At 39.7% G+C, this 15,441-nt stretch overlaps 1 protein-coding gene across 4 annotated transcripts in view; it reads right to left on the bottom strand.

The window, feature by feature from the left end:
* The window catches only part of LOC145670521 (uncharacterized), a 1,332,296-nt gene that overhangs the window by 116,431 nt on the left and 1,200,424 nt on the right, over positions 1 to 15,441 (bottom strand). Inside the window, exon 1 of one of the 4 annotated variants that reach the window (XM_081739293.1) lies at positions 3,826 to 3,995. The exons of 1 other annotated variant lie outside the window; for it this stretch is intronic. The gene's annotated coding sequence lies outside the window, so the exon portion shown is untranslated. Of the gene's footprint in view, positions 1 to 2,930; positions 3,270 to 3,519; positions 3,996 to 15,441 lie in introns of those variants that run through there. 2 more of the 4 variants (XM_081739290.1, XM_081739294.1) reach the window with 2 other exon arrangements.

The raw sequence follows: 15,441 nt of genomic DNA, 5'->3' as shown, positions 1-15,441 counted from the left end.
GTTGAGAGCAATGATCATTTTTTCTATTGCCATGGAGTTGAGACGAAATAGAGGTGACAGAAACGAAGCATAGTCAAGCTTTCCAAAATAATCGTTATAAAGATTTACTTTCCACAAAACCGAAACACTGAAGTGTTCTCTTCCATTTAATTACCATTAAATGATATTTGATTTGCGACTTCAGTTGTAATTTATTGATTGAAATCAGTCAACTGTAGTCTGTGACAGCCCACGGTGTTGAGAAATTGGGTAATAATTAATTTTTTACGTATGTTTCGTGTTATATTTGCAAACTGTTATACATGGCATACCTACTTTGTGACGGTTGCTACCAAACAAAATAAAAATGAGGTGATACTTTCTAGTAGTAGTTTGAAGAAATGCCCGTGACAGAAAATTTCCCTTTTTCGTGGAATCACCCATATATATATATATATATTTCTCAGATCACGGTTCCATACTATGTAGATGTAATGCTTTATATTTTGGACACTTACTTTATATAAAAAAAAAAAAAAAAAAAATGGACCCCTCCCAGCAAAAATTTCTGGATGCACGCCTGACTAAATGTGATCCGAAATCTTGAATGTCATATTTCCTGTCTTGAAATTCAACACAACAAAAGGGTAAATAGTAATCTTTAAGTTTTACGTTCTACGGTTATGCAGGCTAGGCTAAAGGAGACGGTGATAGTGAAAAAGGAATGCAATGGTGGAATGAAGAAAATGGTAGAAAACGGGAGAATTCCGAGAAAACCCACGCACAGTGTTAGTCCACCACAAATCACACTCGAGCGCGAGCTGGGATCGAATCGGGGACCCCATGCTCCACTGGTGAACGCTTTACCACTCAGATCTACTAGTGAGCGGAATTTACGTCTAACCTAAAACGATTGGCAGGATCATAATAAAACTTCCAGAATACGTTTGCACCTCTTCTGATTTTTTTTTTACATAGCCTATGTAGGCGAGATAGAAGACAGATCACTAGAAACTGGACCAAATAGAGCAAAGTTTGCTCTCCGAAAAAAAAGCTTTTAAACCCTTCTTTCCGTGGGTTCACCTCTCGGCCCGAGATGCAAGTCAGTAGGTACGGGGTAGCCAAAAAGAATTCGTTCCCTCTGAAATTTATATATATATATATAATGAATGCAAGGAGAACTTAAGTTAGTCCTCAAAAAATTATCTCGTCTTCCCTCTTCAGTTTAGTGTTCTGGTTATGCGCCTGCCAGTCTCACACGGAAAGAGGAATTTTTAGTCTTGTTTTGCTTTGTTCCTCAGAATCTCCAGGAGAGTAAATTTTCCTCCAATCTGACCGCTTCTATTTTTGGCCCCTATACACTCGCCATATTTATAAACAGGGCGCAAAATTTCAAAGTCAGACGCACTCAACAATCCAAAAATGATGGTCGCAGTATCTCTCACGTACAAATTATGAGAACCTCCCCCCCCCCCACACTACCTTTGGTTTAACAAAAAATAACGAGAACATCAGGTTATAAAATTTCAAAACCAGACAATTAGATTCAGGATAATTAGAAGAGTTCACATTCCGTGTTTTCATACGTGTAGAGCTGCGAAACCGAAACTGCGCAGCCCTGTGAACTTAGACAGAAATCACTCCCACCGAACACTGGTCGCCAGCTCTTAGTTGCCAATTGCGACCGGAAATTTTGCGCCCTGTATATAAGGAGAAAATCTTATTTATTATTGGTGCTCCTCCAGGCCCGCAGAATTTAAGAAATAATGCATATGGTAATATCGAGTTTTATAATTTGACGGGACCCCCTGAACTATTACCGCCACTAGTTGTATGCTAACTCCAAAAGTCGAACCCTAATAGATTCGATTTTTGTCTATAATAATCACGTACAAGAATGAGTCAAGTCCCAGTTTGACGTAACTTCCATGTAATTACAAACTCGCAATTGAAATATGGAACAAGAGCGCCCTAGACAATATTATTTCGCGTGAGGTATTGTTATCAAAAGTCATCTATAGTGGCTTTCCGTGTTCAGCCGTTTAGAAACGCGAAAATAAATGCCGATTTTCAAAATGGCTCGAAAACGAAAGCAGATAAGTGAGTCGTAATAACGGTATCTCATATAAAATGATATTGTCTAGGGCGCTCATGTTCCACATTTTGATTATCTTTTATCTATATGAAGATATCACGTAATTACTGTAAAATTTGCGGTATATTAATTTCACCGGGATGAACTCTCTTAAGGTCTGTCATCCGGAGCAAACAAAAAAAAATGAAATGAAATTAAGTTTTACGTCCCACGATTATGCCGGTTAGGCTAAAGGAGACTGTGATGATGAGAGATGAGTGAAATGGTGGAATGAAGAAAGTGGGAGGAAACGGGAAAACCCCGAGAAAACCCACGAGCACGGTGTTTGTCCACCAGAAAGTCTACACGGCGCGAGCTGGGATCGAACTAGGGACCCCAAGCACAGGAGGTGAACGCTCTACCACTGAGCCACCGGCCCCCCGGAGCAAACAATTCCCTCCCCCTTAAATATATATTGCCCTTTTATGCGTCCCTCCAAACACTCGCTCGAGGCATAGGGCCAATGCCCCGCTTGTTTCCCTCTAGTCAGAGGCGAACCAAGGGCCGGTTTAACTGCCCGGGGCGCCAAACGAACATCAAAAAGTAAATTTTATAACGTGTTCTCTATTGACTTTTTTGGTTTATATTGTAAAGCAGCGTTAATTACATCGATTTTTTTCATTCCACTATGGAAGAAGAGTTTCATCGTACTAGGGAGAGGGGGCTGTTATTGACAAATATAGCAATAATCATGCTAACATTAGTAGTATTCAATAAATGCTGTTCGAAATTGTTTTTGTTTATACATATCAGTACATAAATAATAACACAATTTAATTGATATATTATGTATATTTTACGTATTAAATATACCTACCTATATGATGTATTTGAGTATTAACTTTTCTTTTTGAAAAATTGGTTTAAAATATTAAAATGTAAAATATACGCTAGGACTAGAGGTCCACTTTGCCCTAGTAAAAAATTTGCCTTGGTCTGCCTCTGCCCCTAGTTGTGGCTCTGTGCCTTACAAGTATGCCTATGCACAACACGCGTAAACAGGTTTCCAGCTGATTAGATTAACTATTCCATTCTTTGCTTCGCTAAATAATGAGGTGTGCTTCAGTTCAAAGGCTAATCACGTAAATGGAAAACTTCACTAATTGATTTATAAACAATAATATCAGCATTCAGTGTAAGGAAGCAAAATTACGTACATTGACATTTCATGATCCTTTTTTTTTTTTTTTTTTTTTTTTTTCAAACTGAAAAAAACGTCTGGATAACGAAATAGTGACGGGCTTTAGTTTGCCAACCACGTGCAGAATTCTAGCACAGCGGGGCAGATGTGCTTAGCTCCGCTTGTGTGTGTAACAATGCGCTCACATCAGGAGAGGGAAGGAAAAAAAGAAATGTCAAACCAACCCCAAGCTCAGGAATGGTACCGCATTTTCCATTTTACCCACCTGTCTGTCCTTGACGGCCGCAAGAAGGCGCTGCAATCGCATCAGAACACGATGATGAGAGGACAAAAACGTGCTTTTTAAAAAACTTGTGTTCACGTTATTTTTGCTTTTTTAACACTTCATAACACACTAAAGCAAAGCTTCTTTAAGTGCACAGAACACAATTTCACTTATCAACACTTAGCACACTCATAATTTTAACTTTTAAGAGCATTTTTGTACTGGAATTGTCAACGATATAGAACTCACGCTTCAAACACACAACTCGCGGCAACACCGTTCGCTCTACTCATTTGGAAGACTAACCTCACGGAACTGGATACAAAACGACGAAGCAGGAGGCTGAAGCATAACAACTTGCGATGGCAACAGATGACCTTCACAGTCACGTGGTCTTATCCCAGTGACTAAACTCTGTACTCTGAACGAGTGACGTCAGCCACAGAGAGCTCTGGCTATACGTACAACCATACAACTGAGTCACAACTAAACTAATATGAAATGAGACAAGACTATAGCCCACACTTACACAGCACTACAAAGAGCCGAACGAAGCGCGTCACATGTATGGTAAGATCACCCGCGGGGTAAAAATTGTTTGGTGGTTTGGTTTTGGAATTCACACACACAGAGAATTATACCTGTAATCTCCTCTAGCTATATACATTTTAATTTTCTTCCATCCCGTCTCGCTTGCTAGTAGGAATTTTAAAGAATGCATTTAACGTTTCCAAGGTCACCTATTTTCACCTTTTCTCCTGTTCGGAGATCAACAATCGGACAAGCATGTGCTGTGTTTGTTGTGAGAGACACTCGATGCGTCTTTACAAATCATGAAAGAAACACGGCCATATTTGGAGTGCAAGCGGAAGAATTTACAAGCAACAGGTCGCAACCTTTCCTTCAGAAAGTTTTTAATGATGGCGCTCTGTTGTGTTACATCTTCTTTCTTTATAAGATACAAAGTTTATTACTTATCTATATTTAGAGATAGAATATAAATGTACTTCTAAAACCTGACAGTGGCGCCGATTTCTGTCAGCGGCGGATCTAGAAAGTAAAGCCTGGGGGGGGGGCGCAGCCAGATCCCAGACAATGATAGATATATCATGAGTTTGTTACAAATTTTCAAAAATATATAAATAATACCTTCAAGCTTCAATTATTTTTGTCACTCAAAAAGTAAGGGCTAGGACCACCCGGCCACGCACTAGACCCGCCACTGATTTCTGTTTAACTTGGGAGACGGAGCGTGCATCATAATATTTCGTTGTCAGACGTCTACAAAAAATTCAATAAGAATTGTATTACAAATACAAGAGCCAAAGAAAGCCTTGGGGCCAGCCCAGGACCGTATCCAGGGGTGTTTGGGGGCCGGGCCCCCTAAATTTTTACTGGTTCCCACTAAAATTTTTACAGTAGGCTTGCAAATGAACTATAATATGGTGATAAACTATATTTTTTGATCGAGCCCCCCTAACTTTCACCGGGCCGCCCTACATTTTCGGGCTGGCTACGGGCCTGTGCCAGCCCCCACTAGCATGGGCGGCGATTAGGGGGGCAAAGGGGGGGAAGTTGCCCCCACTTTTCTGAAATGACCTATTAATGTATATAGTTCCATTTTGAAATGTAAATTTTTTGTATGTATTTAGAAAAAATGTTCCATAGTCTCTATAATATTTGCCGTTGCGTGAGTACGTATTAGCTGTCTTCCCGTGGAGTTAAGAAAGCTACAGAAATTGCGTTTTAATTGTCACAAGCCTCATTATTCATTACATTATCCTTCGTATTTATTTACTTTGCAATTTGTTATTAAATAATCTGATCACATAATCTTTCAGACAATTTTAAGATGTTCATGAGCAAGGAATCAAATCTTACACCTTCGTTTAAGAATATAAAGGACTAGTACCTACTTGCGTTGCTCTTATCAATTTACTTAATAAAATTCGAAATACGATATATGGTATTTTAACTGAAAAAGATAGTATCCTATTAGTTATACAACCTTTCGTCAAACAAAACGTTAGAAGCAACCAGGGAAAGTAACATTGATATACAAATATTCAGATCATGTCTTGCCTCCCCACTTTTAACGTCCAATCGGCGGCACTGCCCACTAGTATCAGCGCTAATGGAGCCAGAGAGCCCTGTGCTTAAGATAAGCTTAAAGGGGCACTAACCTGTAATAGAGCGCAGCACGTTTCCCTTATTTTTTTCCAATGGATTTTGGTAGGAACAGTATTTGCAACATGCTAGCCAAAACCAAGAGATGGATTTCAAAACTCTGCCTCAAAACAAATTAAATAAATACTGTTACTAATAAATTAATAAATAAATTAATTAATTAATAATGGTGAGGGCACGGTAACTCAGTGATAAAGCGCTTACCTCTGCGCTCCTTGGTTCGAACCCCGACCAATAGGTTTGTGGTGGACAACATCCTGCCCGTGAGTTTTCTCGGGATACTCTCGTTTCCTCCTATTTCTCATTCCACCAAATTCTTTTATCATCATTTATTTGCTTTATTCATCGTCTCCCTTAGCCTAAAGGGCACAGATGTGGGATGTAAAACTCAAAGATTTCATTTTTTTTTTCAATGCAAGTGATTGGGACAGTCGATGAACTGAACTCAGAAGTTCCCAGCGTGTAAAACTGTAGCTGAGTCGAGCCTTTCCCTGGCCGAACTAGGCCACCAAATTTAAGGATCTCTTTCCTTTACACGATGGGCTGCTTGTTCACCAAATTTGGTTCAGATCCGGCCAGTACTTAGGACCTACCGAGAAATAAAGTACCACAGACAAGCCGAGCCGAGCTTGGTTACCGAATATGACAATTTTTATTTCCTTAGACAATGGATTAATTGCCCATCAAATTTGATTTAGATCCGATAGTCATCATCATCATAGGTATTCTGCAATTATTAGCAGGCCACTTGCCGCAACTGAGAAGTTTCCATGGTCTTCCGCTACCCTCTTCGTCTTCACGTAGGCTACGATTTTCCTGTTTTGATATTGTCCATTAACTGTAGTCTCCTTCGTCCCCTTCCTCTCTCTCTTGCCACCATACCCTCTAGCGCGCCCCTCATGATAAAGTTCCTTCTTAACCAATGTCACAACCAATTTCTTTTCTTCTTATCACTAATATCTAAAAGTGTTCTTTTCTCCCTCACTATCCTAACACCTTCTGATTCATTTTTCGCTCGACTCAGTTAATTCGCTCCATTCTTCTCTACACCCACTAGCCCAGAAAAAAGTACTTACTACCTATACACATACACCTGAAGTGAAATTATACTAAACTCTCGTATACATACGCCGGGAGCTGATAATTGTAATCAGAGAGTAATTAATGCAGCTTTATGCCCTGTTTCTTTTACACTTGAGGAACTTTTATTACTGGGAGACAGGCGCGGATCCAGGACGGACTTCTGGGGGGGGGGGCGATGGGTTGTAATACTGCTACTTTTAAGAGCTCCAAATTCTGGGATGGTTTTTTTTATATATATAAAATAAGTTTCCTCTTCTGGGGGGAGGCGATCGGGGTAATAGCCCCACCCCCTCGGATCCGCCACTGCTGGGAGAATGCTTCTGAAGACAAAACGTTCTCAATGACGAAAAAGATTTCGGATTTTTAAAATTTCTGGGCTTTCGGCATCTAAGGCCATTAAGCCAGTCACGTTTGAGGAATGGTGTCCCTTGGCGAGCACAGTATTCGGGGAAAGGGAAGGAAGAAAGGATTGAGGAAGGAAGGAAATGGCCTGGGACCTATAACTTAGGTACCATCCCGGCATTTGCCTGGTGTGAATGAGGAAAACCCAGGAAAACCTCATTCAAGATGACTGGCCTGAAAAAGCTTTTTACACTTTTTCGACCCCACCACCACCACCAGGAATCAAACCCGTGTCCGCAATGACGAAAAACAATCAAGAAGGTTAAAAAAATGTACGGATTATTCCCTAACAGCATTCCCCTTGACATGGACTTGCACCAACCTTGGATTTCCTTTCACAGCCATTTTATGAGAAGTATACATTTGAGTCAGCGTAAGACAAATACATTTTTAAATGCTGTGCATCGATCACATGCCGCCTCAATGTATTTCACTAGCATTTTGCCTGTGCAACAACTCTTAAAAGTATAACGAGTTTAGGGTGCTCGCCCGTCTAGTGAGCCTTGGATTTGGCGAATAAAGTTGGCTACACGAAAGCTACGCAAAAATCTCTGTGTTAATATAAGCAAGATCGTTTGATCGTTCATTCGTTTAGTTCGCTTTTTATTTGATCTGGGAGCAAGATTTTGGTCGAATAGCAGCAGATAGAAGACAAGCACTCACTATAAGGCACTAGGAAGGGAGTTAACATTGTCGTGCTGGGGGGCACATGCATACGCTACAGTTTGGTAGACTATTTTGAAGACAAAGCAATTCTAGTAATTATATAGTGACATTTAGATTCATTATCGGCAAGTTTGATGTATCATAAAAATATAAATATAAGGAACCAGTTGAGAATGCTTCATGAGCACTGCCAGAAGAAACTTTAAAAATGGAGAGATGGAGCGGGGAGGATAACTGTGATTGTTCCTACATGTGAAAGTAAATACTTTTTATCCGCATCTTCTTCTCTTTCTCGCAAAAATATCGTCTCTCTGTGACTTACGGTTCCCGCGATACGGCTCCTTTAATCTCCCGAAATCGGATCATTTCTGGCCAATATCTTTGAGAACGGTAGGTCATAGGGCTTAAGTTTAGAGTTGCCCCTCCAGTCCAGAGTTGCCCTTGGACTTTGCAACATACAAAAAACAGTGCTTAAAGTATTAAAAATTGTTACATTCCACTTAACTTCAGTACTCCGTGGGCTTCACAAAAATTTAAAAGGTTTTCTTCATTATTTTTGTGCATCCGTTACACCTGTTCGCCATATTCGCCATATTTTACAACTACCATGCTGCTGAAACCTTCCGCGAATGCTTCCGCATCCGGCAAATAGTACTAACTTCTACATATCTTTTCTCGTATTAAACATAACTCTCCTGCCGAAGTTACATACCTAAACATCAAATAAAAGCTTCAAATTATCATTTCTTACCTCATTTCTCCTGTAAATTTTCCTGATTTTTATAAAAAGCGGAGGGGTAACTCTAAACTTAGGTCATAGAGATGATATTGCTGTTGATCAGTGGCCAATTGGGCAGTGGCCACCGGTTACTATTTGGTACAAAAATGCTCACCCTCCTTTTACGTATTTATCAACACCAATATCATCTCTCTATAACTTATGGTTTCCGAGATCTGGCCAGGCCCGTATCCACGGGGGGGGCAAGAGGGGGCCGGGCCCCCCTAAATTTTGGCTGGTCCCCATAAAATTTCACGGTAGGCTTGCAAATGAACTATAATATGGTGATGAAGTATAATATGATTGGGTCGCCCCCCCCTAACTTCTACCGCCCCCCCCCTAAATTTTTGGGCTGGCTACGGGCCTGGATATGGCTCATTAAATCTCCGGAAATCGGAAATTTTTTTACCAATATCTCGAGAATGAAACGAGTGAAGCGAAAAATGCCAACACTTTCTCAGATAGTTTTTGATGCTCTATCAAAAATGAAATGAAATCTTTAAGTTTTACGTCCCACGGTTATGCCGATTAGGCTAAAGGAGACGGTGATGATGAGAAATGAATGAAACGGTGGAATGAAGAAAGTGAGAAGAAATGGGGGAACCCCGAGAAAACCCACGAGCACGGTGTTTGTTCACTACAAAATCCACACAGCGCGAGCTGCATTCGAACCAGTGACCCTAAGCACCATAGGTGAACGCTCTACCACTGAACCACCACGTCCCCGATGCTCTATTAAATAAAGGACTCAAAATTGAAGAAAAAGAAATCGCAAATAACAGACAGACACACAGACATAGAGAATTTAGTAACGAACTTTTTAAGTTCGTTGAAAATAGAACACAATTTTGCATGAAATAAGTTACGAAAGCTTTGCTTTTCAATATATGTATTGCCTTGCCATTATGTAGAATGCACTGCAGTATTTATAAAATCGCTGAAGGTCAATAGATGACACAAATAAGCTTATGAGCGCTGCCAACAAAATGACGTACATTTTATTGTCAAATAAATACACGTATTATACATTTCTTACTTAACTTATTACTGCATTTTGAATTTACTTATATTATGACAAATCTTACCATGAAAGCATCTGTTAGATTTAAGATGTTAACAGTCATGGCAAGTTGTTCTCTGTAGTGGACTTAGGCAGTGACTGCAGTGGCAGAATCCAGACTGTATAATACACCGTTCTTAATGAAATAGCATTGGTCTTAGATTCATCTATGCGAGTCGTAGAAGTTAGTATTTCGTGTTCACAATGTTACATCCTTTAGTCACTTACATTGGTATTCTGACAAAGCTGGTTTAAAGGTTTAACCCTGTCGGACCTAGGTGACCAAAGTGGCACACACGGGCGAGTCACTTTTTTTTTTTTTTTTTAAATCCGCTCCCGTGGGGACACTAATTAAGATATCGGGATACTTTCTTTTCGGCCACATATGGTTGGACCATAGTTTATCATCTTTTTCTTCTGGGTGTCGAATTTCCTTCTCAAATTTCAGCCCAAAGTCAAAAATTCAAGAAATTTCAAATTTTCTTTTTTGCCCTGTAGCTTCTTTCGTTGTAGAGAGATCTCCTTAGGGCTTGTCAGGTAGATACCTCGGATGGATACCTAATTGTTGACATTAATTGGACCGGCCCACGCGTAGTGTTGTCAACTAGGGAAATTAAAATTTCCCTAAATTTGGTCAAAAAATTCGAAAGTTTTGTTTATAAATCCGTACCTATACGTCCGTGCGCAAATCAACTTACGCCAGTCGAACATTGCTCCTTACTGAAAAAAAGCGGGTACAAATCGTTACAATGGGGTAATTAGGGGGAACACGAAAAATTCGTATTTAGGTTCTAACCCTTGATTTTTCTGTTTTTTTTCTCTACTTTTCTGTTTACCGTAATCTATTTTTTGTAATTAGAACCTTTGTTTCTTAAATATCAAAATGATACTTGTAGGATATATTAGTAGTGTACCAATGCTTATTTTAAGGTAATTTGCGTCTGTCTGGCAGCATTGTTGCCAGCTACGGAAAATTTTAAATCCCGATTTTAGGGGAAAATTTTGGAGAAAATTACCTTTTTCCCCTCTATTATCTTCCTCTTGTTGACTATATTCGAACAAACACCACTGTCTGAAAGTCTCGTCTTTGGCCTACACAACGTACCATAGAATGTTTCACTTGGACGATTAGAAGTACAGTTGAGGTTTATAGTAGACCTTCTTCTGTAAGTGGTAAGAAAATTGTGAATTTCTGAGGTTTAAATTTCATGATTACTTTGTTAGATATCGCCATGATACTTGTAAGATATAGTAGTGGAGAAGCAACGTGTATTTTCAGATAGTTTGTGTCTGCCTGGTGCAGTGTTTCCAGCCAAAAAATTAATTCCCGGTTTTAGGTGAAAAATTCGGAAAATTTCCATTTTTTTCCCCTCTGTTATTTTCCTCTTGCTGGCTACATTGAAACAAACGTCCCACTATCTGAAAGCCTCCTCTTTGACCTACAGAAAGCACCATAAAAAGTTTCCATAGGATAATTAGGAAATCTGTAGCCCCGACATATCTGTTGATTTTCGCTTCTGAGGCATAGAAAGTACCAAAATTTCATGTCTATGATGACAGAGATTTTTTTCTTTCTCTCTTTGTATGTCAGCCAGCGACTTCAGGTTTTCCCTGTACCTTGTCAATACACGAAATATTTTTTTAGGTGACTTTGATCCATATGGCAATAGTGGTGCCAGCTACAAAAAAAAAAATCTTTAAATTCGGTTAGGGATTTTTTTGTAAATTTTCCCTCAATAATTTCCCTCCTGTTGGCATCACTGCAATGTAACTTACACTAAAAAATAGTCACACCTCTCTTTAAAAAAAAAAAACGCCTTAACTATATTAACGGGGTGCATAGTGTTTGAGCAATAAATCACTTGCTGAAAATGTAGGAAAACGCCAAAAATGACCTGGGTCTGAAAGGGTTAATTTGATGCTTTAGGTTGACGTAAGGTCTGCATTTTAATTATACGCTGTGTCGACTTGGAAATGCTCTTGTTTAAATACGATTATCAAATCTGAGCCTTGAACCTCATTTATATATTTCTACTGGCCTTGCTTCAGCCTGAGGGACAGGATATCGGAAATTTTGGTACCTGGAATTTGTCAAATATAGACTTGCAGACCCCAACTGGGAGACTAAGTATGGTTGCTCTGGCTTCCAAACTTGGGCCAAATGTGTTTTCGATCTGTTGTACTGTTAGGATTCTTTGTTCGTTGATTCAGTTAGTTTTGGGGCAAAATTTCGAAATTGATTTCTTGCTTGTGACTGAAAATCTTACGAATGTTGTCGTTTACTACAACGGCGCCGACTTTACAAAATTTATGTAAGTGCATATCAATGGCGGGACATGTTAGCCTATATGTTGCCAGGGAGTTTGATCGATTTATTTTTAGAAAATGAAATGAAATGAAATCTTTAGTTTTACGTCCCACGGCTATGCCGGTTAGGCTAAAGGAGACGGTGATGATGAGTGATGAATAAAATGGTGGAATGAAGAAAGTGGGATGAAACGGGTGAACCCCGAGGAAACCCACGCACACGGTGTTTGTCCACCACAAAGTTCACTTGGCCGGGATCGAACCCGGGACCCCAAGAACCTGAAGTGAACGCTCAACCACTGAGCCACCGCGGCCCCTGATTTATTTTTAGTCAAAATCTTTTATAAACACTATCATAAAGGGATCTGCTGTGGTAAAGTAAAATATACCCGTGCTAAAAGGATAAGTTGGGGCTGCCCTAACTCAGTCGGTTACACGGCTGACTTAAACGCAAAGAGAACGGGTTCAAACCCGGGTCCAAACTAAAAATCTTGTGGGTGCGGCGCACCCACATGATTATTTGTGTGGGTGCCGGAGCTCTGGAGCACTCACATAATTGGTGGGCATGGTTTCCTACCAAAATGCATTGCAAAGATAATAGAAACGTCCTGCCTTAGTACATTTTCAAATTCGAGACGAGACACATGATAATTCTTAGAAATTTCTCAAGTCTTGTGAATAACACAACATTACCCACGCCTTGATCTTAAACACTATTTAAGTCTTACATGGTTTATAGTATAAAAACTATAAAATGGTAAAGTAATTGTGCGGACGCAACGAAGAGTATTATTAACGTTTAAACATACGCGAGTCATTGCACAATGTTACAAACTTATTTCTCGTCTCAACACTGGTCTCCAATAGGGCTCCGCGCGAGACGAGACAGAATTTTCGAGACGGGATTTGAAATGAGACAGCTCTTCCAATAGAAAAAAAATATATAAAATTTTTGAGACAAGATATCACTTTCATGACATATTTTCAAGACGAAATAGGCGGCTCAGCACCACAAATTTACATTGCCTGGGATTGAACCAGAGATATTTCGCCTTCGAAGTTAGCGCTCCAGCAGCGACAAGATAACGCACTTTTTCTTGTTAGACTTTGTATACGAAATACAGTATACAAAAGCTTGATTTGAACCCCACTTTTGGCGACCACGGTAAATCATTGATAAAGCGCTTACCTCTGGCGCGTGTGGTCCTTGGTTCGAACCCGGCCAAGTAAGTTTGTGGTGAACAACATCCCATTCGTGGGTTTTCTCCGGGTAGTACTCTCTTTTTCTTCCACATTCGCATTCCATCAATTCTTCCATCATAATTCATTTGTCTAAATAATCTGTCTGCCTTAGTCTAACGGACATAATCGTCGGACGTTAAAGATTTTATTTCACTTTCGAACTCCTTTCCTCTCTCAATGGACATCTAAACATATAAGCCAGTTTCAACCTCAAAATACATTTCTGGCTCGTTAAGATCAGCACGCAGGCTATATCAAACGGAACCTAATATTGAAAGTGAAATCCGAGCCGCTACTCAGGTTTTAGGCAATTGACGAACACTTCCACGAGGAATCGAATGTGGTGCCGCGGTGGTTCAGTGGTAGAGCGTTCACCTCTGGTGCTTGGGGTCCCAGGTTCGATCCCAGCCCCCGTCAAGTGAACTTTGTGGTGGACAAACACCGTCTGTGTGGGTTCTCTCGGGGTTCTCCCGTTTCCTCCCACTTTCTTCATTCCACCATTTCATTCATTACTCTTCATCACCGTCTCCTTTAGCCTAACCGGCATAACCGTGGGACGTAAAACTCAAAGATTTCATTTCATTTTCAATATCAATTTCAATAAACTGCGTACATACACTTGTATTTCATGGTTGTTTGTGTTATTGTGTTTTCAATCCGAATAATCCAATGTACCAGACTAGTTTTCAAGAAGAGAAAGGTATGCATATATATTAAACATACTATCAAGAGCGCCGATCCTGGGGGACCGAGGGGGGCCGGGCCCCCCAAAGCTCGTTTGGCCCCTATTTTATTTATGAGTATACAATATTTGGTATAATTTGAGTGCAATTTGTCTATCTTCATATACAGTGAAACCTGTCAACTTGGCCACCTCTCTAAGTTGGCCACCTGCTTATCTTGGCCTAGTTCGTCTTGAACCTGCATTTTCCCATAAGACATTCGTTACTTACTACTCTATAAGTTGGCCACCTATCTATCTTGGAAATTGGCCACACTGAAGCAATGTTTACCCTATGATGATAATGATAAATTTACCTCCGTATCTTGGCCACGAAAAATACAGTTTTGTTATTTTTCTTAACTCTTTCGAATTCCCATATGAGAGGCAGATGTTCTGTATTTGTGACTGGGCACAAAGAAGCATAGATTCGCACGATTTGTTCTTGGAGGTCAATGGCCAGAAGACTACCCTCATAAAGGGGTGGTGAAGGAAGATGTGAATAAGAAAAAGCACGAACAGGAATTCAGGAAATGGTTGTACGTATTGTTTACTCTGTCTGTTTTGGTAAAACCATTAGCTATATCAACTCCTCTCATCAGTGGGGAGCTTTAGTAATTCAGGAAAATTCTCAAGGTTAAAACTAACCATCTCAATTGTGAACTATTGGCACCTGTCGGCTTGTCAAAAGATAGCGGAGCTTTTGAGATATGAATTATCTCAAGATTTTCTCAAACGATCTTTTGCTCCGAGGGAAACACTTCCAGCTCATTAACAAGAGGTAGTTAACTACAATATTAGAATGTGCATATCTGCCAAAAAGAATAAAGCAAATATGTCTAGAATGAACTACCATTCAATAACAACTGAAAAGAAGTCATATAAATTGCATATGAACTTCTCAATTTATAACAGTTTTTCTTGTTTTCAATCTGAATAACTCAGTGTGCTATAATATCAATTTCAATAAACTGCGTACATACACTTCTATTTCATGGTTGTTTGTGTTAATGTGTTTTCAATCCAAATAATCCAATGTACCAGACTAGTTTTCAGGAAGAGAAAGGTATGCACATATATTAAACATACTAGCAAGGGCGCCGATCCTGGGGGGACCGAGGGGGCCCGGGCCCCCCAAAGGTCATGTGGCCCCTATTTTATTTATGAGTATACAATATTTGGTATAATTTGAGTGCAATTTGTCTTAAAATCTTCATATATACATACCTTCTGCATCTGAATGCCCCCCCCCCAATTTACAGAGAAATCGGCGCCCTTGCATACTATAGTAATATTTTCTAGTACTGTAGGCCCTATATTTTATGATTACTTTATATACATTATTTATAAGTAGCTGTCGTGCCACTGATTATTAAAATTTTACAATCAAGTAATACTAGAAATCCTATTCTAAAAATACACAAATCACACTTATTTTCTGTAAGTTGGCCACCTGTCTAAGTTGGCCACTTTTCG

Source organism: Thermobia domestica, chromosome 14, assembly GCF_964235325.1.
Source record: "Thermobia domestica chromosome 14, izTheDome1.hap1.1, whole genome shotgun sequence".
Classification (NCBI taxonomy): Eukaryota; Metazoa; Arthropoda; class Insecta; order Zygentoma; family Lepismatidae; genus Thermobia; species Thermobia domestica.
The sequence above is the reverse complement of the archived record's forward strand: the minus strand, read 5'-3'. Positions and strand labels throughout refer to the sequence as shown.